Source organism: Ambystoma mexicanum, chromosome 3q (genome assembly GCF_040938575.1).
Source record: "Ambystoma mexicanum isolate Mex_15411 chromosome 3q, UKY_AmexF1_1, whole genome shotgun sequence".
In the NCBI taxonomy this organism is placed as follows: Eukaryota; Metazoa; Chordata; class Amphibia; order Caudata; family Ambystomatidae; genus Ambystoma; species Ambystoma mexicanum.
This window is the reverse complement of record NC_090926.1, coordinates 1,105,385,609-1,105,409,801: the sequence shown is the minus strand read 5'-3', so window position 1 is coordinate 1,105,409,801 and position 24,193 is coordinate 1,105,385,609. Positions and strand designations below refer to the sequence as shown.

The 24,193-nt window shown below is 39.3% G+C and overlaps 9 non-coding genes across 9 annotated transcripts; all 9 read right to left on the bottom strand.

Moving 5' to 3' along the window:
• Positions 1–3,173: 3,173 nt before the first annotated feature.
• Positions 3,174–3,246, bottom strand: TRNAR-CCG (transfer RNA arginine (anticodon CCG)). The gene has a single exon. It is a non-coding gene; the product is annotated as a tRNA-Arg (tRNA).
• Positions 3,247–5,208: 1,962 nt separating this feature from the next.
• Positions 5,209–5,284, bottom strand: TRNAR-CCG (transfer RNA arginine (anticodon CCG)). Its single transcript has one exon. It is a non-coding gene; the product is annotated as a tRNA-Arg (tRNA).
• A 1,990-nt stretch (positions 5,285–7,274) lies between these two features.
• TRNAR-CCG (transfer RNA arginine (anticodon CCG)) lies at positions 7,275–7,347 on the bottom strand. The gene has a single exon. It is a non-coding gene; the product is annotated as a tRNA-Arg (tRNA).
• Positions 7,348–9,315: 1,968 nt separating this feature from the next.
• On the bottom strand, positions 9,316–9,391 carry TRNAR-CCG (transfer RNA arginine (anticodon CCG)). Its single transcript has one exon. It is a non-coding gene; the product is annotated as a tRNA-Arg (tRNA).
• A 4,004-nt stretch (positions 9,392–13,395) lies between these two features.
• On the bottom strand, positions 13,396–13,468 carry TRNAR-CCG (transfer RNA arginine (anticodon CCG)). The gene has a single exon. It is a non-coding gene; the product is annotated as a tRNA-Arg (tRNA).
• Positions 13,469–15,433: 1,965 nt separating this feature from the next.
• On the bottom strand, positions 15,434–15,506 carry TRNAW-CCA (transfer RNA tryptophan (anticodon CCA)). The gene has a single exon. It is a non-coding gene; the product is annotated as a tRNA-Trp (tRNA).
• A 1,968-nt stretch (positions 15,507–17,474) lies between these two features.
• Positions 17,475–17,550, bottom strand: TRNAW-CCA (transfer RNA tryptophan (anticodon CCA)). The gene has a single exon. It is a non-coding gene; the product is annotated as a tRNA-Trp (tRNA).
• Positions 17,551–21,554: 4,004 nt separating this feature from the next.
• On the bottom strand, positions 21,555–21,627 carry TRNAR-CCG (transfer RNA arginine (anticodon CCG)). The gene has a single exon. It is a non-coding gene; the product is annotated as a tRNA-Arg (tRNA).
• A 1,965-nt stretch (positions 21,628–23,592) lies between these two features.
• TRNAW-CCA (transfer RNA tryptophan (anticodon CCA)) lies at positions 23,593–23,665 on the bottom strand. Its single transcript has one exon. It is a non-coding gene; the product is annotated as a tRNA-Trp (tRNA).
• Positions 23,666–24,193: the final 528 nt, after the last annotated feature.

Genomic DNA, 24,193 nt, shown 5'->3' with positions numbered 1-24,193 from the left:
GAAGCCAGATATTTTCCGAAACATGTGTCACAGAGTCTCATGGGCATGACACTTGACACAATATCCATCTTGAGCACCAGATTTTTTGTGATTTTCATGTCTTACCTATTCATTTCCTTTGACATAGTTTCAGATCCTCTTATTAATCACTCACTGCAAGTTTTGAATGGTGCAGGTTTTGTGGACTTTTCTAAATAAAATGCATTACATTTGAATTCATCACTTTTCTTCCGGTTTTATCATGTTTATGTATTCCTAGTACACTAGTGTCGATTGGTCACTAAAAAGAGCACAACAGGATTCTATTCTACAGTACGGACCGTTGTCTTTCTCAATTGCTCCGATTCCATAATGGCAACAGTGCCGAGCAACAAGGGTACTTAACTGTGCAATCAATTCAAGAAAGTAGTTTCAACTCAGTGTCCACTTTCTGCAGAGACACTGGCAATAGGGCTATTTCGGGTGCTCTTACAGCAGGCTTCATTCTCATAAGACTATATTTTCTACTGCTAGTATTCTTGCAGAGGAAGGTGCTGTTCAGTAACATGTGAGTGCAGTGCAGCTCTATAAAAGGATGATCTACAATCCAGGGACACTACCCAACCAAGAGGACTTCCTGTAACATTCCACGACAGAGACAATCCCTTAAGAGAAACTTTTTCACTGCAGAGATTCTCACTGAGGAAAATGATTCTCAGTGCCAAAACACTGCAAGGAGGCTAGCTTAGGAGGATTCTCTTCACAGTTGAGATGGCACCTGAGGAAGACACTTTTCAGCAATTGGTGGCTACAGGGGAGCTCACTTAAGAGTAACATCTTAAATGCTGGGGCCCTCATAAGGAATTGAATTAGCAGTATCTGTTTCTCTGCTGCTATACTCCCTGTGAAGCAAAATATTAAGTGATATGTCACAGTTGCAAGGCAGCTCTATGAAGACAGGACAAGATTCACGTGTCTTTACTGCATAGTGTCGCGGTAATACATCAGTATTGACAAGGTGAATGAAATGAGTGTGATGATTTTCATTGATGAGACCTTTTAATCATCTTTATGTTAATATATGTTGAAATTCGTTCATATTTAATTAAGATCAAAATTAAAAATAATTGACGACCCAGGTGGGACTTGAACCCACAATCCCCGGCTTCGGAGGATGATGCCTTATCCATTAGGCCACAGGGCCACTTGATGGAAAAGCACTGATCTGACCATAATAGACCAGCTGAACACCAATTCACACACAGAATAAACACCCCATGGCAAAAACAACAAAAACATGAAAAAAACACAGTCAACATGTAAAGCAAGTCTGTGAGTTTGGAAAACACACCTTGCATATGATGGTCCAGTGAGCGAAGGTAAAGAAAGGAACAACTCCTGCAACACAAACCCTTCCGCAATTCATATTGAACACTTTTGATTGAAGAGAGTATACAGTGCGGTGGTTGCTACTCCTCGCCATCCTTATTTATAGTATTTTGATTTATATGCACTGAAATAGCTTTTAGTTTGGCTTCTGATGTTTTGTCTTCTAAAAAATGTGTATATACTGGTACTTTCTACAGATGGAAATGAAGATGAACTCAAAATAGGGACAAATAGTCCTGACATGCACCAATCCTTAGCAACTGCTTTGGATTGGCCAAATGCGTAAATTCGATGCACTGTGTGTTATATTCTTGGCATTCGCACTTTACAAAATTTAAGAATTGCTGTAAGATTTTTCCATTATGGACACTATTCTAGAGTTCCAGCATTTTTCTTACTCTGTCTCAAAAATTGATGATTTCTACAAACTAGATTTCTTGCCTGGCATATTTTCATTTCACCTGACATCTCTGACTTCCTATCTGTGGTGATCACTGTCTCACGGCCACCCACTTGGTAAAGATAATAACTAAGAGGTCATTGACTTAGTGATAATGTATTCATTGTCTCTAATGATGACTTCTATGATGCCCTCACACTGCAATGCCCTCTTCTAGGTTGGAACATCCTTGCTAACTTGCTTGACTTTTCAAGTAATCCTTCACCTGTTGAAGCCAGATATTTTCCAAAACATGTGTCACAGAGTCTCATGGGCATGACACTTGACACAATATCCATCTTGAGCACCAGATTTTTTGTGATTTTCATGTCTTACCTATTCATTTCCTTTGACATAGTTTCAGATCCTCTTATTAATCACTCACTGCAAGTTTTGAATGGTGCAGGTTTTGTGGACTTTTCTAAATAAAATGCATTACATTTGAATTCATCACTTTTCTTCCGGTTTTATCATGTTTATGTATTCCTAGTACACTAGTGTCGATTGGTCACTAAAAAGAGCACAACAGGATTCTATTCTACAGTACGGACCGTTGTCTTTCTCAATTGCTCCGATTCCATAATGGCAACAGTGCCGAGCAACAAGGGTACTTAACTGTGCAATCAATTCAAGAAAGTAGTTTCAACTCAGTGTCCACTTTCTGCAGAGACACTGGCAATAGGGCTATTTCGGGTGCTCTTACAGCAGGCTTCATTCTCATAAGACTATATTTTCTACTGCTAGTATTCTTGCAGAGGAAGGTGCTGTTCAGTAACATGTGAGTGCAGTGCAGCTCTATAAAAGGATGATCTACAATCCAGGGAAACTACCCAACCAAGAGGACTTCCTGTAACATTCCACTACAGAGACAATCCCTTAAGAGAAACTTTTTCACTGCAGAGATTCTCACTGAGGAAAATGATTCTCAGTGACATGTCACTGCAAGGAGGCTAGCTTAGGAGGATTCTCTTCACAGTTGAGATGGCACCTGAGGAAGACACTTTTCAGCAATTGGTGGCTACATGGGAGCTCACTTAAGAGTAACATCTTAAATGCTGGGGCCCTCATAATGAATTGAATGAGCAGTATATGTTTCTCTGCTGCTATACTCCCTGAGAAGCAAAATATTAAGTGATATGTCACAGTTGCAAGGCAGCTCTATGAAGACAGGACAAGATTCACGTGTCTTTACTGCATAGTGTCGCGGTAATACATCAGTATTGACAAGGTGAATGAAATGAGTGTGATGATTTTCATTGATGAGACCTTTTAATCATCTTTATGTTAATATATGTTGAAATTCGTTCATATTTAATTAAGATCAAAATTAAAAATCAAAATTAAGATCAAAATTAAAAATAACTGACGACCCAGGTGGGACTTAAACCCACAATCCCCAGCTTCGGAGGCTGATGCCTTATCCATTAGGCCACAGGGCCACTTGATAGAAAAGCACTGATCTGACCATAATAGACCAACTGAACACCAATTCAAACACAGAATAAACACCCCATGGCAAAAACAACAAAAACATGAAAAAAACACAGTCAACATGTAAAGCAAGTCTGTGAGTTTGGAAAACACACCTTGCATATGATGGTCCAGTGAGCGAAGGTAAAGAAAGGAACAACTCCTGCAACACAAACCCTTCCGCAATTCATATTGAACACTTTTGATTGAAGAGAGTATACAGTGCGGTGGTTGCTACTCCTCGCCATCCTTATTTATAGTATTTTGATTTATATGCACTGAAATAGCTTTTAGTTCGGCTTCTGATGTTTTGTCTTCTAAAAAATGTGTATATACTGGTACTTTCTACAGATGGAAATGAAGATGAACTCAAAATAGGGACAAATAGTCCTGACATGCACCAATCCTTAGCAACTGCTTTGGATTGGCCAAATGCGTAAATTCGATGCACTGTGTGTTATATTCTTGGCATTCGCACTTTACAAAATTTAAGAATTGCTGTAAGATTTTTCCATTATGGACACTATTCTAGAGTTCCAGCATTTTTCTTACTCTGTCTCAAAAATTGATGATTTCTACAAACTAGATTTCTTGCCTGGCATATTTTCATTTCACCTGACATCTCTGACTTCCTATCTGTGGTGATCACTGTCTCACGGCCACCCACTTGGTAAAGATAATAACTAGGAGGTCATTGACTTAGTGATAATGTATTCATTGTCTCTAATGATGACTTCTATGATGGCCTCACACTGCAATGCCCTCTTCTAGGTTGGAACATCCTTGCTAACTTGCTTGACTTTTCAAGTAATCCTTCACCTGTTGAAGCCAGATATTTTCCGAAACATGTGTCACAGAGTCTCATGGGCATGACACTTGACACAATATCCATCTTGAGCACCAGATTTTTTGTGATTTTCATGTCTTACCTATTCATTTCCTTTGACATAGTTTCAGATCCTCTTATTAATCACTCACTGCAAGTTTTGAATGGTGCAGGTTTTGTGGACTTTTCTAAATAAAATGCATTACATTTGAATTCATCACTTTTCTTCCGGTTTTATCATGTTTATGTATTCCTAGTACACTAGTGTCGATTGGTCACTAAAAAGAGCACAACAGGATTCTATTCTACAGTACGGACCGTTGTCTTTCTCAATTGCTCCGATTCCATAATGGCAACAGTGCCGAGCAACAAGGGTACTTAACTGTGCAATCAATTCAAGAAAGTAGTTTCAACTCAGTGTCCACTTTCTGCAGAGACACTGGCAATAGGGCTATTTCGGGTGCTCTTACAGCAGGCTTCATTCTCATAAGACTATATTTTCTACTGCTAGTATTCTTGCAGAGGAAGGTGCTGTTCAGTAACATGTGAGTGCAGTGCAGCTCTATAAAAGGATGATCTACAATCCAGGGACACTACCCAACCAAGAGGACTTCCTGTAACATTCCACGACAGAGACAATCCCTTAAGAGAAACTTTTTCACTGCAGAGATTCTCACTGAGGAAAATGATTCTCAGTGCCAAAACACTGCAAGGAGGCTAGCTTAGGAGGATTCTCTTCACAGTTGAGATGGCACCTGAGGAAGACACTTTTCAGCAATTGGTGGCTACAGGGGAGCTCACTTAAGAGTAACATCTTAAATGCTGGGGCCCTCATAAGGAATTGAATTAGCAGTATCTGTTTCTCTGCTGCTATACTCCCTGTGAAGCAAAATATTAAGTGATATGTCACAGTTGCAAGGCAGCTCTATGAAGACAGGACAAGATTCACGTGTCTTTACTGCATAGTGTCGCGGTAATGCATCAGTATTGACAAGGTGAATGAAATGAGTGTGATGATTTTCATTGATGAGACCTTTTAATCATCTTTATGTTAATATATGTTGAAATTCGTTCATATTTAATTAAGATCAAAATTAAAAATAATTGACTACCCAGGTGGGACTTGAACCCACAATCCCCAGCTTCGGAGGCTGACGCCTTATCCATTAGGCCACAGGGCCACTTGATGGAAAAGCACTGATCTGACCATAATAGACCAGCTGAACACCAATTCACACACAGAATAAACACCCCATGGCAAAAACAACAAAAACATGAAAAAAACACAGTCAACATGTAAAGCAAGTCTGTGAGTTTGGAAAACACACCTTGCATATGATGGTCCAGTGAGCGAAGGTAAAGAAAGGAACAACTCCTGCAACACAAACCCTTCCGCAATTCATATTGAACACTTTTGATTGAAGAGAGTATACAGTGCGGTGGTTGCTACTCCTCGCCATCCTTATTTATAGTATTTTGATTTATATGCACTGAAATAGCTTTTAGTTCGGCTTCTGATGTTTTGTCTTCTAAAAAATGTGTATATACTGGTACTTTCTACAGATGGAAATGAAGATGAACTCAAAATAGGGACAAATAGTCCTGACATGCACCAATCCTTAGCAACTGCTTTGGATTGGCCAAATGCGTAAATTCGATGCACTGTGTGTTATATTCTTGGCATTCGCACTTTACAAAATTTAAGAATTGCTGTAAGATTTTTCCATTATGGACACTATTCTAGAGTTCCAGCATTTTTCTTACTCTGTCTCAAAAATTGATGATTTCTACAAACTAGATTTCTTGCCTGGCATATTTTCATTTCACCTGACATCTCTGACTTCCTATCTGTGGTGATCACTGTCTCACGGCCACCCACTTGGTAAAGATAATAACTAAGAGGTCATTGACTTAGTGATAATGTATTCATTGTCTCTAATGATGACTTCTATGATGCCCTCACACTGCAATGCCCTCTTCTAGGTTGGAACATCCTTGCTAACTTGCTTGACTTTTCAAGTAATCCTTCACCTGTTGAAGCCAGATATTTTCCAAAACATGTGTCACAGAGTCTCATGGGCATGACACTTGACACAATATCCATCTTGAGCACCAGATTTTTTGTGATTTTCATGTCTTACCTATTCATTTCCTTTGACATAGTTTCAGATCCTCTTATTAATCACTCACTGCAAGTTTTGAATGGTGCAGGTTTTGTGGACTTTTCTAAATAAAATGCATTACATTTGAATTCATCACTTTTCTTCCGGTTTTATCATGTTTATGTATTCCTAGTACACTAGTGTCGATTGGTCACTAAAAAGAGCACAACAGGATTCTATTCTACAGTACGGACCGTTGTCTTTCTCAATTGCTCCGATTCCATAATGGCAACAGTGCCGAGCAACAAGGGTACTTAACTGTGCAATCAATTCAAGAAAGTAGTTTCAACTCAGTGTCCACTTTCTGCAGAGACACTGGCAATAGGGCTATTTCGGGTGCTCTTACAGCAGGCTTCATTCTCATAAGACTATATTTTCTACTGCTAGTATTCTTGCAGAGGAAGGTGCTGTTCAGTAACATGTGAGTGCAGTGCAGCTCTATAAAAGGATGATCTACAATCCAGGGAAACTACCCAACCAAGAGGACTTCCTGTAACATTCCACTACAGAGACAATCCCTTAAGAGAAACTTTTTCACTGCAGAGATTCTCACTGAGGAAAATGATTCTCAGTGACATGTCACTGCAAGGAGGCTAGCTTAGGAGGATTCTCTTCACAGTTGAGATGGCACCTGAGGAAGACACTTTTCAGCAATTGGTGGCTACATGGGAGCTCACTTAAGAGTAACATCTTAAATGCTGGGGCCCTCATAATGAATTGAATGAGCAGTATATGTTTCTCTGCTGCTATACTCCCTGAGAAGCAAAATATTAAGTGATATGTCACAGTTGCAAGGCAGCTCTATGAAGACAGGACAAGATTCACGTGTCTTTACTGCATAGTGTCGCGGTAATACATCAGTATTGACAAGGTGAATGAAATGAGTGTGATGATTTTCATTGATGAGACCTTTTAATCATCTTTATGTTAATATATGTTGAAATTCGTTCATATTTAATTAAGATCAAAATTAAAAATCAAAATTAAGATCAAAATTAAAAATAACTGACGACCCAGGTGGGACTTAAACCCACAATCCCCAGCTTCGGAGGCTGATGCCTTATCCATTAGGCCACAGGGCCACTTGATAGAAAAGCACTGATCTGACCATAATAGACCAACTGAACACCAATTCAAACACAGAATAAACACCCCATGGCAAAAACAACAAAAACATGAAAAAAAAACACAGTCAACATGTAGAGCAAGTCTGTGAGTTTGGAAAACACACCTTGCATATGAAGGTCCAGTGAGCGAAGGTAAAGAAAGGAACAACTCCTGCAACACAAACCCTTCCGCAATTCATATTGAACACTTTTGATTGAAGAGAGTATACAGTGCGGTGGTTGCTACTCCTCGCCATCCTTATTTATAGTATTTTGATTTATATGCACTGAAATAGCTTTTAGTTTGGCTTCTGATGTTTTGTCTTCTAAAAAATGTATTTGTATGTACTGGTACTTTCTACAGATGGAAATGAAGATGAACTCAAAATAGGGACAAATAGTCCTGACATACACCAATCCTTAGCAACTGCTTTGGATTGGCCAAATGCGTAAATTCGATGCACTGTGTGTTATATTCTTGGCATTCGCACTTTACAAAATTTAAGAATTGCTGTAAGATTTTTCCATTATGGACACTATTCTAGAGTTCCAGCATTTTTCTTACTCTGTCTCAAAAATTGATGATTTCTACAAACTAGATTTCTTGCCTGGCATATTTTCATTTCACCTGACATCTCTGACTTCCTATCTGTGGTGATCACTGTCTCACGGCCACCCACTTGGTAAAGATAATAACTAGGAGGTCATTGACTTAGTGATAATGTATTCATTGTCTCTAATGATGACTTCTATGATGCCCTCACACTGCAATGCCCTCTTCTAGGTTGGAACATCCTTGCTAACTTGCTTGACTTTTCAAGTAATCCTTCACCTGTTGAAGCCAGATATTTTCCGAAACATGTGTCACAGAGTCTCATGGGCATGACACTTGACACAATATCCATCTTGAGCACCAGATTTTTTGTGATTTTCATGTCTTACCTATTCATTTCCTTTGACATAGTTTCAGATCCTCTTATTAATCACTCACTGCAAGTTTTGAATGGTGCAGGTTTTGTGGACTTTTCTAAATAAAATGCATTACATTTGAATTCATCACTTTTCTTCCTGTTTTATCATGTTTATGTATTCCTGGTACACTGGTGTCGATTGGTCACTAAAAAGAGCACAACAGGATTCTATTCTACAGTACGGACCGTTGTCTTTCTCAATCGCTCCGATTCCATAATGGCAACAGTGCCGAGCAACAAGGGTACTTAACTGTGCAATCAATTCAAGAAAGTAGTTTCAACTCAGTGTCCACTTTCTGCAGAGACACTGGCAATAGGGCTATTTCGGGTGCTCTTACAGCAGGCTTCATTCTCATAAGACTATATTTTCTAATGCTAGTATTCTTGCAGAGGAAGGTGCTGTTCAGTAACATGTGAGTGCAGTGCAGCTCTATAAAAGGATGATCTACAATCCAGGGACACGACCCAACCAAGAGGACTTCCTGTAACATTCCACGACAGAGACAATCCCTTAAGAGAAACTTTTTCACTGCAGAGATTCTCACTGAGGAAAATGATTCTCAGTGCCAAAACACTGCAAGGAGGCTAGCTTAGGAGGATTCTCTTCACAGTTGAGATGGCACCTGAGGAAGACACTTTTCAGCAATTGGTGGCTACAGGGGAGCTCACTTAAGAGTAACATCTTAAATGCTGGGGCCCTCATAAGGAATTGAATTAGCAGTATCTGTTTCTCTGCTGCTATACTCCCTGAGAAGCAAAATATTAAGTGATATGTCACAGTTGCAAGGCAGCTCTATGAAGACAGGACAAGATTCACGTGTCTTTACTGCATAGTGTTGCGGTAATACATCAGTATTGACAAGGTGAATGAAATGAGTGTGATGATTTTCATTGATGAGACCTTTTAATCATCTTTATGTTAATATATGTTGAAATTCGTTCATATTTAATTAAGATCAAAATTAAAAATAATTGACTACCCAGGTGGGACTTGAACCCACAATCCCCAGCTTCGGAGGCTGACGCCTTATCCATTAGGCCACAGGGCCACTTGATGGAAAAGCACTGATCTGACCATAATAGACCAACTGAACACCAATTCACACACAGAATAAACACCCCATGGCAAAAACAACAAAAACATGAAAAAAAACACAGTCAACGTGTAAAGCAAGTCTGTGAGTTTGGAAAACACACCTTGCATATGATGGTCCAGTGAGCGAAGGTAAAGAAAGGAACAACTCCTGCAACACAAACCCTTCCGCAATTCATATTGAACACTTTTGATTGAAGAGAGTATACAGTGCGGTGGTTGCTACTCCTCGCCATCCTTATTTATAGTATTTTGATTTATATGCACTGAAATAGCTTTTAGTTTGGCTTCTGATGTTTTGTCTTCTAAAAAATTTGTATGTACTGGTACTTTCTACAGATGGAAATGAAGATGAACTCAAAATAGGGACAAATAGTCCTGACATACACCAATCCTTAGCAACTGCTTTGGATTGGCCAAATGCGTAAATTCGATGCACTGTGTGTTATATTCTTGGCATTCGCACTTTACAAAATTTAAGAATTGCTGTAAGATTTTTCCATTATGGACACTATTCTAGAGTTCCAGCATTTTTCTTACTCTGTCTCAAAAATTGATGATTTCTACAAACTAGATTTCTTGCCTGGCATATTTTCATTTCACCTGACATCTCTGACTTCCTATCTGTGGTGATCACTGTCTCACGGCCACCCACTTGGTAAAGATAATAACTAGGAGGTCATTGACTTAGTGATAATGTATTCATTGTCTCTAATGATGACTTCTATGATGCCCTCACACTGCAATGCCCTCTTCTAGGTTGGAACATCCTTGCTAACTTGCTTGACTTTTCAAGTAATCCTTCACCTGTTGAAGCCAGATATTTTCCGAAACATGTGTCACAGAGTCTCATGGGCATGACACTTGACACAATATCCATCTTGAGCACCAGATTTTTTGTGATTTTCATGTCTTACCTATTCATTTCCTTTGACATAGTTTCAGATCCTCTTATTAATCACTCACTGCAAGTTTTGAATGGTGCAGGTTTTGTGGACTTTTCTAAATAAAATGCATTACATTTGAATTCATCACTTTTCTTCCTGTTTTATCATGTTTATGTATTCCTGGTACACTGGTGTCGATTGGTCACTAAAAAGAGCACAACAGGATTCTATTCTACAGTACGGACCGTTGTCTTTCTCAATCGCTCCGATTCCATAATGGCAACAGTGCCGAGCAACAAGGGTACTTAACTGTGCAATCAATTCAAGAAAGTAGTTTCAACTCAGTGTCCACTTTCTGCAGAGACACTGGCAATAGGGCTATTTCGGGTGCTCTTACAGCAGGCTTCATTCTCATAAGACTATATTTTCTAATGCTAGTATTCTTGCAGAGGAAGGTGCTGTTCAGTAACATGTGAGTGCAGTGCAGCTCTATAAAAGGATGATCTACAATCCAGGGACACTACCCAACCAAGAGGACTTCCTGTAACATTCCACGACAGAGACAATCCCTTAAGAGAAACTTTTTCACTGCAGAGATTCTCACTGAGGAAAATGATTCTCAGTGCCAAAACACTGCAAGGAGGCTAGCTTAGGAGGATTCTCTTCACAGTTGAGATGGCACCTGAGGAAGACACTTTTCAGCAATTGGTGGCTACAGGGGAGCTCACTTAAGAGTAACATCTTAAATGCTGGGGCCCTCATAAGGAATTGAATTAGCAGTATCTGTTTCTCTGCTGCTATACTCCCTGAGAAGCAAAATATTAAGTGATATGTCACAGTTGCAAGGCAGCTCTATGAAGACAGGACAAGATTCACGTGTCTTTACTGCATAGTGTCGCGGTAATACATCAGTATTGACAAGGTGAATGAAATGAGTGTGATGATTTTCATTGATGAGACCTTTTAATCATCTTTATGTTAATATATGTTGAAATTCGTTCATATTTAATTAAGATCAAAATTAAAAATAATTGACTACCCAGGTGGGACTTGAACCCACAATCCCCAGCTTCGGTGGCTGACGCCTTATCCATTAGGCCACAGGGCCACTTGATGGAAAAGCACTGATCTGACCATAATAGACCAGCTGAACACCAATTCACACACAGAATAAACACCCCATGGCAAAAACAACAAAAACATGAAAAAAACACAGTCAACATGTAAAGCAAGTCTGTGAGTTTGGAAAACACACCTTGCATATGATGGTCCAGTGAGCGAAGGTAAAGAAAGGAACAACTCCTGCAACACAAACCCTTCCGCAATTCATATTGAACACTTTTGATTGAAGAGAGTATACAGTGCGGTGGTTGCTACTCCTCGCCATCCTTATTTATAGTATTTTGATTTATATGCACTGAAATAGCTTTTAGTTCGGCTTCTGATGTTTTGTCTTCTAAAAAATGTGTATATACTGGTACTTTCTACAGATGGAAATGAAGATGAACTCAAAATAGGGACAAATAGTCCTGACATGCACCAATCCTTAGCAACTGCTTTGGATTGGCCAAATGCGTAAATTCGATGCACTGTGTGTTATATTCTTGGCATTCGCACTTTACAAAATTTAAGAATTGCTGTAAGATTTTTCCATTATGGACACTATTCTAGAGTTCCAGCATTTTTCTTACTCTGTCTCAAAAATTGATGATTTCTACAAACTAGATTTCTTGCCTGGCATATTTTCATTTCACCTGACATCTCTGACTTCCTATCTGTGGTGATCACTGTCTCACGGCCACCCACTTGGTAAAGATAATAACTAAGAGGTCATTGACTTAGTGATAATGTATTCATTGTCTCTAATGATGACTTCTATGATGCCCTCACACTGCAATGCCCTCTTCTAGGTTGGAACATCCTTGCTAACTTGCTTGCCTTTTCAAGTAATCCTTCACCTGTTGAAGCCAGATATTTTCCGAAACATGTGTCACAGAGTCTCATGGGCATGACACTTGACACAATATCCATCTTGAGCACCAGATTTTTTGTGATTTTCATGTCTTACCTATTCATTTCCTTTGACATAGTTTCAGATCCTCTTATTAATCACTCACTGCAAGTTTTGAATGGTGCAGGTTTTGTGGACTTTTCTAAATAAAATGCATTACATTTGAATTCATCACTTTTCTTCCGGTTTTATCATGTTTATGTATTCCTAGTACACTAGTGTCGATTGGTCACTAAAAAGAGCACAACAGGATTCTATTCTACAGTACGGACCGTTGTCTTTCTCAATTGCTCCGATTCCATAATGGCAACAGTGCCGAGCAACAAGGGTACTTAACTGTGCAATCAATTCAAGAAAGTAGTTTCAACTCAGTGTCCACTTTCTGCAGAGACACTGGCAATAGGGCTATTTCGGGTGCTCTTACAGCAGGCTTCATTCTCATAAGACTATATTTTCTACTGCTAGTATTCTTGCAGAGGAAGGTGCTGTTCAGTAACATGTGAGTGCAGTGCAGCTCTATAAAAGGATGATCTACAATCCAGGGACACTACCCAACCAAGAGGACTTCCTGTAACATTCCACGACAGAGACAATCCCTTAAGAGAAACTTTTTCACTGCAGAGATTCTCACTGAGGAAAATGATTCTCAGTGACATGTCACTGCAAGGAGGCTAGCTTAGGAGGATTCTCTTCACAGTTGAGATGGCACCTGAGGAAGACACTTTTCAGCAATTGGTGGCTACATGGGAGCTCACTTAAGAGTAACATCTTAAATGCTGGGGCCCTCATAATGAATTGAATGAGCAGTATATGTTTCTCTGCTGCTATACTCCCTGAGAAGCAAAATATTAAGTGATATGTCACAGTTGCAAGGCAGCTCTATGAAGACAGGACAAGATTCACGTGTCTTTACTGCATAGTGTCGCGGTAATACATCAGTATTGACAAGGTGAATGAAATGAGTGTGATGATTTTCATTGATGAGACCTTTTAATCATCTTTATGTTAATATATATTGAAATTCGTTCATATTTAATTAAGATCAAAATTAAAAATAATTGACGACCCAGGTGGGACTTGAACCCACAATCCCCAGCTTCGGAGGCTGATGCCTTATCCATTAGGCCACAGGGACACTTGTTGGCAAAGCACTGATCTGACCATAATACACCATCTGAACACCAATTCACACACAGAATAAACACCCCATGGCAAAAACAACAAAAACATGAAAAAAACACAGTCAACATGTAAAGCAAGTCTGTGAGTTTGGAAAACACACCTTGCATATGATGGTCCAGTGAGCGAAGGTAAAGAAAGGAACAACTCCTGCAACACAAACCCTTCCGCAATTCATATTGAACACTTTTGATTGAAGAGAGTATACAGTGCGGTGGTTGCTACTCCTCGCCATCCTTATTTATAGTATTTTGATTTATATGCACTGAAATAGCTTTTAGTTCGGCTTCTGATGTTTTGTCTTCTAAAAAATGTGTATATACTGGTACTTTCTACAGATGGAAATGAAGATGAACTCAAAATAGGGACAAATAGTCCTGACATGCACCAATCCTTAGCAACTGCTTTGGATTGGCCAAATGCGTAAATTCGATGCACTGTGTGTTATATTCTTGGCATTCGCACTTTACAAAATTTAAGAATTGCTGTAAGATTTTTCCATTATGGACACTATTCTAGAGTTCCAGCATTTTTCTTACTCTGTCTCAAAAATTGATGATTTCTACAAACTAGATTTCTTGCCTGGCATATTTTCATTTCACCTGACATCTCTGACTTCCTATCTGTGGTGATCACTGTCTCACGGCCACCCACTTGGTAAAGATAATAACTAGGAGGTCATTGACTTAGTGATAATGTATTCATTGTCTCTAATGATGACTTCTATGATGCCCTCACACTGCAATGCCCTCTTCTAGGTTGGAACATCCTTGCTAACTTGCTTGACTTTTCAAGTAATCCTTCACCTGTTGAAGCCAGATATTTTCCAAAACATGTGTCACAGAGTCTCATGGGCATGACACTTGACACAATATCCATCTTGAGCACCAGATTTTTTGTGATTTTCATGTCTTACCTATTCATTTCCTTTGACATAGTTTCAGATCCTCTTATTAATCACTCACTGCAAGTTTTGAATGGTGCAGGTTTTGTGGACTTTTCTAAATAAAATGCATTACATTTGAATTCATCACTTTTCTTCCGGTTTTATCATGTTTATGTATTCCTAGTACACTAGTGTCGATTGGTCACTAAAAAGAGCACAACAGGATTCTATTCTACAGTACGGACCGTTGTCTTTCTCAATTGCTCCGATTCCATAATGGCAACAGTGCCGAGCAACAAGGGTACTTAACTGTGCAATCAATTCAAGAAAGTAGTTTCAACTCAGTGTCCACTTTCTGCAGAGACACTGGCAATAGGGCTAATTCGGGTGCTCTTACAGCAGGCTTCATTCTCATAAGACTATATTTTCTACTGCTAGTATTCTTGCAGAGGAAGGTGCTGTTCAGTAACATGTGAGTGCAGTGCAGCTCTATAAAAGGATGATCTACAATCCAGGGACACTACCCAACCAAGAGGACTTCCTGTAACATTCCACTACAGAGACAATCCCTTAAGAGAAACTTTTTCACTGCAGAGATTCTCACTGAGGAAAATGATTCTCAGTGACATGTCACTGCAAGGAGGCTAGCTTAGGAGGATTCTCTTCACAGTTGAGATGGCACCTGAGGAAGACACTTTTCAGCAATTGGTGGCTACAGGGGAGCTCACTTAAGAGTAACATCTTAAATGCTGGGGCCCTCATAAGGAATTGAATGAGCAGTATATGTTTCTCTGCTGCTATACTCCCTGAGAAGCAAAATATTAAGTGATATGTCACAGTTGCAAGGCAGCTCTATGAAGACAGGACAAGATTCACGTGTCTTTACTGCATAGTGTCGCGGTAATACATCAGTATTGACAAGGTGAATGAAATGAGTGTGATGATTTTCATTGATGAGACCTTTTAATCATCTTTATGTTAATATATGTTGAAATTCGTTCATATTTAATTAAGATCAAAATTAAAAATAACTGACGACCCAGGTGGGACTTAAACCCACAATCCCCAGCTTTGGAGGCTGATGCCTTATCCATTAGGCCACAGGGCCACTTGATAGAAAAGCACTGATCTGACCATAATAGACCAACTGAACACCAATTCAAACACAGAATAAACACCCCATGGCAAAAACAACAAAAACATGAAAAAAAAACACAGTCAACATGTAGAGCAAGTCTGTGAGTTTGGAAAACACACCTTGCATATGAAGGTCCAGTGAGCGATGGTAAAGAAAGGAACAACTCCTGCAACACAAACCCTTCCGCAATTCATATTGAACACTTTTGATTGAAGAGAGTATACAGTGCGGTGGTTGCTACTCCTCGCCATCCTTATTTATAGTATTTTGATTTATATGCACTGAAATAGCTTTTAGTTTGGCTTCTGATGTTTTGTCTTCTAAAAAATGTATTTGTATGTACTGGTACTTTCTACAGATGGAAATGAAGATGAACTCAAAATAGGGACAAATAGTCCTGACATACACCAATCCTTAGCAACTGCTTTGGATTGGCCAAATGCGTAAATTCGATGCACTGTGTGTTATATTCTTGGCATTCGCACTTTACAAAATTTAAGAATTGCTGTAAGATTTTTCCATTATGGACACTATTCTAGAGTTCCAGCATTTTTCTTACTCTGTCTCAAAAATTGATGATTTCTACAAACTAGATTTCTTGCCTGGCATATTTTCATTTCACCTGACATCTCTGACTTCCTATCTGTGGTGATCACTGTCTCACGGCCACCCACTTGGTAAAGATAATAACTAGGAGGTCATTGACTTAGTGATAATGTATTCATTGTCTCTAATGATGACTTCTATGATGCCCTCACACTGCAATGCCCTCTTCTAGGTTGGAACATCCTTGCTAACTTGCTTGACTTTTCAAGTAATCCTTCACCTGTTGAAGCCAGATATTTTCCGAAACATGTGTCACAGAGTCTCATGGGCATGACACTTGACACAATATCCATCTTGAGCACCAGATTTTTTGTGATTTTCATGTCTTACCTATTCATTTCCTTTGACATAGTTTCAGATCCTCTTATTAATCACTCACTGCAAGTTTTGAATGGTGCAGGTTTTGTGGACTTTTCTAAATAAAATGCATTACATTTGAATTCATCACTTTTCTTCCTGTTTTATCATGTTTATGTATTCCTGGTACACTGGTGTCGATTGGTCACTAAAAAGAGCACAACAGGATTCTATTCTACAGTACGGACCGTTGTCTTTCTCAATCGCTCCGATTCCATAATGGCAACAGTGCCGAGCAACAAGGGTACTTAACTGTGCAATCAATTCAAGAAAGTAGTTTCAACTCAGTGTCCACTTTCTGCAGAGACACTGGCAATAGGGCTATTTCGGGTGCTCTTACAGCAGGCTTCATTCTCATAAGACTATATTTTCTAATGCTAGTATTCTTGCAGAGGAAGGTGCTGTTCAGTAACATGTGAGTGCAGTGCAGCTCTATAAAAGGATGATCTACAATCCAGGGACACGACCCAACCAAGAGGACTTCCTGTAACATTCCACGACAGAGACAATCCCTTAAGAGAAACTTTTTCACTGCAGAGATTCTCACTGAGGAAAATGATTCTCAGTGCCAAAACACTGCAAGGAGGCTAGCTTAGGAGGATTCTCTTCACAGTTGAGATGGCACCTGAGGAAGACACTTTTCAGCAATTGGTGGCTACAGGGGAGCTCACTTAAGAGTAACATCTTAAATGCTGGGGCCCTCATAAGGAATTGAATTAGCAGTATCTGTTTCTCTGCTGCTATACTCCCTGAGAAGCAAAATATTAAGTGATATGTCACAGTTGCAAGGCAGCTCTATGAAGACAGGACAAGATTCACGTGTCTTTACTGCATAGTGTTGCGGTAATACATCAGTATTGACAAGGTGAATGAAATGAGTGTGATGATTTTCATTGATGAGACCTTTTAATCATCTTTATGTTAATATATGTTGAAATTCGTTCATATTTAATTAAGATCAAAATTAAAAATAATTGACTACCCAGGTGGGACTTGAACCCACAATCCCCAGCTTTGGAGGCTGACGCCTTATCCATTAGGCCACAGGGCCACTTGATGGAAAAGCACTGATCTGACCATAATAGACCAACTGAACACCAATTCACACACAGAATAAACACCCCATGGCAAAAACAACAAAAACATGAAAAAAAACACAGTCAACGTGTAAAGCAAGTCTGTGAGTTTGGAAAACACACCTTGCATATGATGGTCCAGTGAGCGAAGGTAAAGAAAGGAACAACTCCTGCAACACAAACCCTTCCGCAATTCATATTGAACACTTTTGATTGAAGAGAGTATACAGTGCGGTGGTTGCTACTCCTCGCCATCCTTATTTATAGTATTTTGATTTACATGCACTGAAATAGCTTTTAGTTTGGCTTCTGATGTTTTGTCTTCTAAAAAATTTGTATGTACTGGTACTTTCTACAGATGGAAATGAAGATGAACTCAAAATAGGGACAAATAGTCCTGACATACACCAATCCTTAGCAACTGCTTTGGATTGGCCAAATGCGTAAATTCGATGCACTGTGTGTTATATTCTTGGCATTCGCACTTTACAAAATTTAAGAATTGCTGTAAGATTTTTCCATTATGGACACTATTCTAGAGTTCCAGCATTTTTCTTACTCTGTCTCAAAAATTGATGATTTCTACAAACTAGATTTCTTGCCTGGCATATTTTCATTTCACCTGACATCTCTGACTTCCTATCTGTGGTGATCACTGTCTCACGGCCACCCACTTGGTAAAGATAATAACTAGGAGGTCATTGACTTAGTGATAATGTATTCATTGTCTCTAATGATGACTTCTATGATGCCCTCACACTGCAATGCCCTCTTCTAGGTTGGAACATCCTTGCTAACTTGCTTGACTTTTCAAGTAATCCTTCACCTGTTGAAGCCAGATATTTTCCGAAACATGTGTCACAGAGTCTCATGGGCATGACACTTGACACAATATCCATCTTGAGCACCAGATTTTTTGTGATTTTCATGTCTTACCTATTCATTTCCTTTGACATAGTTTCAGATCCTCTTATTAATCACTCACTGCAAGTTTTGAATGGTGCAGGTTTTGTGGACTTTTCTAAATAAAATGCATTACATTTGAATTCATCACTTTTCTTCCTGTTTTATCATGTTTATGTATTCCTGGTACACTGGTGTCGATTGGTCACTAAAAAGAGCACAACAGGATTCTATTCTACAGTACGGACCGTTGTCTTTCTCAATCGCTCCGATTCCATAATGGCAACAGTGCCGAGCAACAAGGGTACTTAACTGTGCAATCAATTCAAGAAAGTAGTTTCAACTCAGTGTCCACTTTCTGCAGAGACACTGGCAATAGGGCTATTTCGGGTGCTCTTACAGCAGGCTTCATTCTCATAAGACTATATTTTCTAATGCTAGTATTCTTGCAGAGGAAGGTGCTGTTCAGTAACATGTGAGTGCAGTGCAGCTCTATAAAAGGATGATCTACAATCCAGGGACACTACCCAACCAAGAGGACTTCCTGTAACATTCCACGACAGAGACAATCCCTTAAGAGAAACTTTTTCACTGCAGAGATTCTCACTGAGGAAAATGATTCTCAGTGCCAAAACACTGCAAGGAGGCTAGCTTAGGAGGATTCTCTTCACAGTTGAGATGGCACCTGAGGAAGACACTTTTCAGCAATTGGTGGCTACAGGGGAGCTCACTTAAGAGTAACATCTTAAATGCTGGGGCCCTCATAAGGAATTGAATTAGCAGTATCTGTTTCTCTGCTGCTATACTCCCTGAGAAGCAAAATATTAAGTGATATGTCACAGTTGCAAGGCAGCTCTATGAAGACAGGACAAGATTCACGTGTCTTTACTGCATAGTGTCGCGGTAATACATCAGTATTGACAAGGTGAATGAAATGAGTGTGATGATTTTCATTGATGAGACCTTTTAATCATCTTTATGTTAATATATGTTGAAATTCGTTCATATTTAATTAAGATCAAAATTAAAAATAATTGACTACCCAGGTGGGACTTGAACCCACAATCCCCAGCTTCGGTGGCTGACGCCTTATCCATTAGGCCACAGGGCCACTTGATGGAAAAGCACTGATCTGACCATAATAGACCAGCTGAACACCAATTCACACACAGAATAAACACCCCATGGCAAAAACAACAAAAACATGAAAAAAACACAGTCAACATGTAAAGCAAGTCTGTGAGTTTGGAAAACACACCTTGCATATGATGGTCCAGTGAGCGAAGGTAAAGAAAGGAACAACTCCTGCAACACAAACCCTTCCGCAATTCATATTGAACACTTTTGATTGAAGAGAGTATACAGTGCGGTGGTTGCTACTCCTCGCCATCCTTATTTATAGTATTTTGATTTATATGCACTGAAATAGCTTTTAGTTCGGCTTCTGATGTTTTGTCTTCTAAAAAATGTGTATATACTGGTACTTTCTACAGATGGAAATGAAGATGAACTCAAAATAGGGACAAATAGTCCTGACATGCACCAATCCTTAGCAACTGCTTTGGATTGGCCAAATGCGTAAATTCGATGCACTGTGTGTTATATTCTTGGCATTCGCACTTTACAAAATTTAAGAATTGCTGTAAGATTTTTCCATTATGGACACTATTCTAGAGTTCCAGCATTTTTCTTACTCTGTCTCAAAAATTGATGATTTCTACAAACTAGATTTCTTGCCTGGCATATTTTCATTTCACCTGACATCTCTGACTTCCTATCTGTGGTGATCACTGTCTCACGGCCACCCACTTGGTAAAGATAATAACTAAGAGGTCATTGACTTAGTGATAATGTATTCATTGTCTCTAATGATGACTTCTATGATGCCCTCACACTGCAATGCCCTCTTCTAGGTTGGAACATCCTTGCTAACTTGCTTGCCTTTTCAAGTAATCCTTCACCTGTTGAAGCCAGATATTTTCCGAAACATGTGTCACAGAGTCTCATGGGCATGACACTTGACACAATATCCATCTTGAGCACCAGATTTTTTGTGATTTTCATGTCTTACCTATTCATTTCCTTTGACATAGTTTCAGATCCTCTTATTAATCACTCACTGCAAGTTTTGAATGGTGCAGGTTTTGTGGACTTTTCTAAATAAAATGCATTACATTTGAATTCATCACTTTTCTTCCGGTTTTATCATGTTTATGTATTCCTAGTACACTAGTGTCGATTGGTCACTAAAAAGAGCACAACAGGATTCTATTCTACAGTACGGACCGTTGTCTTTCTCAATTGCTCCGATTCCATAATGGCAACAGTGCCGAGCAACAAGGGTACTTAACTGTGCAATCAATTCAAGAAAGTAGTTTCAACTCAGTGTCCACTTTCTGCAGAGACACTGGCAATAGGGCTATTTCGGGTGCTCTTACAGCAGGCTTCATTCTCATAAGACTATATTTTCTACTGCTAGTATTCTTGCAGAGGAAGGTGCTGTTCAGTAACATGTGAGTGCAGTGCAGCTCTATAAAAGGATGATCTACAATCCAGGGACACTACCCAACCAAGAGGACTTCCTGTAACATTCCACGACAGAGACAATCCCTTAAGAGAAACTTTTTCACTGCAGAGATTCTCACTGAGGAAAATGATTCTCAGTGACATGTCACTGCAAGGAGGCTAGCTTAGGAGGATTCTCTTCACAGTTGAGATGGCACCTGAGGAAGACACTTTTCAGCAATTGGTGGCTACATGGGAGCTCACTTAAGAGTAACATCTTAAATGCTGGGGCCCTCATAATGAATTGAATGAGCAGTATATGTTTCTCTGCTGCTATACTCCCTGAGAAGCAAAATATTAAGTGATATGTCACAGTTGCAAGGCAGCTCTATGAAGACAGGACAAGATTCACGTGTCTTTACTGCATAGTGTCGCGGTAATACATCAGTATTGACAAGGTGAATGAAATGAGTGTGATGATTTTCATTGATGAGACCTTTTAATCATCTTTATGTTAATATATATTGAAATTCGTTCATATTTAATTAAGATCAAAATTAAAAATAATTGACGACCCAGGTGGGACTTGAACCCACAATCCCCAGCTTCGGAGGCTGATGCCTTATCCATTAGGCCACAGGGCCACTTGTTGGCAAAGCACTGATCTGACCATAATACACCATCTGAACACCAATTCACACACAGAATAAACACCCCATGGCAAAAACAACAAAAACATGAAAAAAACACAGTCAACATGTAAAGCAAGTCTGTGAGTTTGGAAAACACACCTTGCATATGATGGTCCAGTGAGCGAAGGTAAAGAAAGGAACAACTCCTGCAACACAAACCCTTCCGCAATTCATATTGAACACTTTTGATTGAAGAGAGTATACAGTGCGGTGGTTGCTACTCCTCGCCATCCTTATTTATAGTATTTTGATTTATATGCACTGAAATAGCTTTTAGTTCGGCTTCTGATGTTTTGTCTTCTAAAAAATGTGTATATACTGGTACTTTCTACAGATGGAAATGAAGATGAACTCAAAATAGGGACAAATAGTCCTGACATGCACCAATCCTTAGCAACTGCTTTGGATTGGCCAAATGCGTAAATTCGATGCACTGTGTGTTATATTCTTGGCATTCGCACTTTACAAAATTTAAGAATTGCTGTAAGATTTTTCCATTATGGACACTATTCTAGAGTTCCAGCATTTTTCTTACTCTGTCTCAAAAATTGATGATTTCTACAAACTAGATTTCTTGCCTGGCATATTTTCATTTCACCTGACATCTCTGACTTCCTATCTGTGGTGATCACTGTCTCACGGCCACCCACTTGGTAAAGATAATAACTAGGAGGTCATTGACTTAGTGATAATGTATTCATTGTCTCTAATGATGACTTCTATGATGCCCTCACACTGCAATGCCCTCTTCTAGGTTGGAACATCCTTGCTAACTTGCTTGACTTTTCAAGTAATCCTTCACCTGTTGAAGCCAGATATTTTCCAAAACATGTGTCACAGAGTCTCATGGGCATGACACTTGACACAATATCCATCTTGAGCACCAGATTTTTTGTGATTTTCATGTCTTACCTATTCATTTCCTTTGACATAGTTTCAGATCCTCTTATTAATCACTCACTGCAAGTTTTGAATGGTGCAGGTTTTGTGGACTTTTCTAAATAAAATGCATTACATTTGAATTCATCACTTTTCTTCCGGTTTTATCATGTTTATGTATTCCTAGTACACTAGTGTCGATTGGTCACTAAAAAGAGCACAACAGGATTCTATTCTACAGTACGGACCGTTGTCTTTCTCAATTGCTCCGATTCCATAATGGCAACAGTGCCGAGCAACAAGGGTACTTAACTGTGCAATCAATTCAAGAAAGTAGTTTCAACTCAGTGTCCACTTTCTGCAGAGACACTGGCAATAGGGCTAATTCGGGTGCTCTTACAGCAGGCTTCATTCTCATAAGACTATATTTTCTACTGCTAGTATTCTTGCAGAGGAAGGTGCTGTTCAGTAACATGTGAGTGCAGTGCAGCTCTATAAAAGGATGATCTACAATCCAGGGACACTACCCAACCAAGAGGACTTCCTGTAACATTCCACTACAGAGACAATCCCTTAAGAGAAACTTTTTCACTGCAGAGATTCTCACTGAGGAAAATGATTCTCAGTGACATGTCACTGCAAGGAGGCTAGCTTAGGAGGATTCTCTTCACAGTTGAGATGGCACCTGAGGAAGACACTTTTCAGCAATTGGTGGCTACAGGGGAGCTCACTTAAGAGTAACATCTTAAATGCTGGGGCCCTCATAAGGAATTGAATGAGCAGTATATGTTTCTCTGCTGCTATACTCCCTGAGAAGCAAAATATTAAGTGATATGTCACAGTTGCAAGGCAGCTCTATGAAGACAGGACAAGATTCACGTGTCTTTACTGCATAGTGTCGCGGTAATACATCAGTATTGACAAGGTGAATGAAATGAGTGTGATGATTTTCATTGATGAGACCTTTTAATCATCTTTATGTTAATATATGTTGAAATTCGTTCATATTTAATTAAGATCAAAATTAAAAATAACTGACGACCCAGGTGGGACTTAAACCCACAATCCCCAGCTTTGGAGGCTGATGCCTTATCCATTAGGCCACAGGGCCACTTGATAGAAAAGCACTGATCTGACCATAATAGACCAACTGAACACCAATTCAAACACAGAATAAACACCCCATGGCAAAAACAACAAAAACATGAAAAAAAAACACAGTCAACATGTAGAGCAAGTCTGTGAGTTTGGAAAACACACCTTGCATATGAAGGTCCAGTGAGCGATGGTAAAGAAAGGAACAACTCCTGCAACACAAACCCTTCCGCAATTCATATTGAACACTTTTGATTGAAGAGAGTATACAGTGCGGTGGTTGCTACTCCTCGCCATCCTTATTTATAGTATTTTGATTTATATGCACTGAAATAGCTTTTAGTTTGGCTTCTGATGTTTTGTCTTCTAAAAAATGTATTTGTATGTACTGGTACTTTCTACAGATGGAAATGAAGATGAACTCAAAATAGGGACAAATAGTCCTGACATACACCAATCCTTAGCAACTGCTTTGGATTGGCCAAATGCGTAAATTCGATGCACTGTGTGTTATATTCTTGGCATTCGCACTTTACAAAATTTA